General features: G+C 52.4%; 1 non-coding gene across 1 annotated transcript in view; it reads right to left on the bottom strand.

Annotated features, from left to right (window-relative positions):
* LOC131934485 (small subunit ribosomal RNA) overlaps positions 1–532 on the bottom strand; it is a 1845-nt gene extending 1313 nt beyond the window's left edge. The window contains exon 1 of the ribosomal RNA XR_009385784.1: positions 1–532. This exon is cut by the window's left edge and continues 1313 nt beyond it. This is a non-coding gene — a ribosomal RNA (small subunit ribosomal RNA).
* Positions 533–2500: the final 1968 nt, after the last annotated feature.

Here is a 2500-nt window from a genome sequence, read left to right as displayed (position 1 = left end):
CAATTACGGGGCCTCGAAAGAGTCCCGTATTGTTATTTTTCGTCACTACCTCCCCGTGCCGGGAGTGGGTAAGTTGCGCGCCTGCTGCCTTCCTTGGATGTGGTAGCCGTTTCTCATGCTCCCTCTCCGGAATCGAACCCTGATTCCCCGTTACCCGTTACAAACATGGTAGGCATATCACGTACCATCGACATTTGATAGGGCAGACATTTGAAAGATGCGTCGCCGGCGCGAGGCCATGCGATCAGCACAAAGTTATCCAGAGTCACCAAATGGGACGACGCAACCCCTTGCGAGGCCGCGCCGATTGGTTTTGAACTAATAAAAGCGCTCTTCCCGATAAAGGTCGGAGCTTCGATTGCATGTATTAGCTCTAGAATTGCCACAGTTATCCAAGTAGGATCGTGTCATCTAAGGAACCTCGACTGATTTAATGAGCCATTCGCGGTTTCACCATGGGACAGTGTGAACTTAGACATGCATGGCTTAATCTTTGAGACAAGCTATGACTACTGGCAGGATCAACCAGATAGCTATCGTTTGCGAGACGTTTTTCCACAACACATCGCGGGACGGGAGACAACGCTCTAGCGAGAGAACGGATCCCGGCATTCCCGGATTTTTTCACATCGGACCGCTCACATTTCCCCCTTCACCGTAAACACGGCGTCGCCGGGAAATCTCTCGATTTGCATCGAGCCGACTGCGTTTTGCAGACCCGTCGCCCGTTCCGAGGGCTGGGCCAGTGCGAGACTTTTATCGAGCCACCAATACTGCTTGGTTGCGTTAGCACTGCGCGTCGCCGCTGGCTTCACGCTACGGACACGTACTTTTACCTTCACTGGCGCGACCTGCGCGCCGAGCCCGCATTTTACCGGGAAGCTAGTCGGGAGACTGAGCCACGCACGGTCAGATCGGGCACATGTCGCTGGCTGCGAGGGAGCGCGGATCCTAGCGTCACATAGAGGCTTCACCGACACTCACCTCCACAATAGTAGATACAGACCGTTTTAACCGCCGTATTTCTGCCCATACCTCTAGTGTTAAACCGAAAAATCGGGTACATAGTCTCGGGGAGGACCGGGGTGCCGCCCCATGAGGGGAGCCCGCACGGAGGGCGCCGGGGGTGCCGCGACCCGGGGGGCGGCGCGGGGGTGTCGGGGCGCATCTACGGGGCTCACTCGCGCGGGCGCCACACTTCCGGGGGGCGCCCCAGGTGGGGTGCCAACTTTGGCGCCCCCGACTAAGGGGCCGCCCCCACTGCGGTTACACGCTTTACGACCACCCACCCGCGTTCCCCACCCCAGGGGGCATGCGAATCACCCGCCAGGGGCGTTCTGGGACCGAGGGCGCCGCTCCGGCACAAGGGGGAGCCAAAACGCCCCGAGTTCCCCCGCGGCCACCTCGACACCTGGGCGGGCGGCGAGGGGTGTCCTGCGATCGGGGTGGGGAGCTCTACCAGAATCACCCGCCAAACTTCACCGGGGGCGTCTCCCGGCGCCCCTGCGCTCGGGTGACGAACAGCGCCCCGGGCTATCCCGGGCGCCCTATGGCGTCCACCTTCGATCGGAAGGGTGATCTCGACTCGGGCTGAGGCGGGCCACAACAATCCGCGGTCACATCGGAGCCGTCCAGGCTAACGAGGCCCCGGCTCACGGGTAACCCATGGGGCTGGACCGGGAGTCCGCCGTTAAAGAAGAAAGAAATGTAGTGCAAACCAGAACCAGTTTTTTTTATTTATTTTATAACTCGACTAATAATCGTCACAAAATTATAAACTTGGTACCTACGGATAGCCCTGGGCCCAACCTAATACAGGATGTCCATAACTATGCGCTAATTAAATAATTAATGGGTATTAAGGTCGGTCTTAGTAAATTGCTATATAAAGTCTAAGACCAGAACCAGTATTTTAAATTTATTTTATAACTCGGCTCCTAATTGTCACAAAATTTAAAAATTGGTACCTATGGATAGCCCTCGGCCCTACCTAATACACCGTGTCCATAACAATGTGGTAATTAAATATTTACTGGGCGTTAGGGTCGGTCTTAGTAAATTGCTATATAAAGTCTATATAAAATTTTACGAATTTAAAAAAAAAATTCCTACCGTCAAAAATAGCGACGCCTAGACCACCACACCTGTTCTGACGTTAAATCCTACTTGCACACACGTGTGGGAATAGATTAGATATCATCTAGAGATAGAATTCCTAATTATTTAATTAAAATAGAGACTCTAGATTTAATAGTTGTGTCATAGTTACATTAAGTCGAATTAGCGAAGCGGAGGCGGGAACTAGATTCTAGATCTAACACTTCGATTGCGATGAAAAAAAAATAGCTTTATTTTAAGGCCGACAAGGCAAATACGGTTTAATTAATATTAAAGAAATAAGTCCGAACACCTACCTTAAGCGAATCATCTACACAACACATGACTAGAAATAATACACGTCCACACGAAGAGCGATTGAAACGGTGACTGCAACGGTGAA

Source organism: Physella acuta, unplaced genomic scaffold, assembly GCF_028476545.2.
Source record: "Physella acuta isolate Inbredline_101_S28 unplaced genomic scaffold, ASM2847654v3 ptg002836l, whole genome shotgun sequence".
In the NCBI taxonomy this organism is placed as follows: Eukaryota; Metazoa; Mollusca; class Gastropoda; family Physidae; genus Physella; species Physella acuta.
Note: the sequence above shows the minus strand (reverse complement) of the source record. Positions and strands in the feature narration are given on the sequence as shown.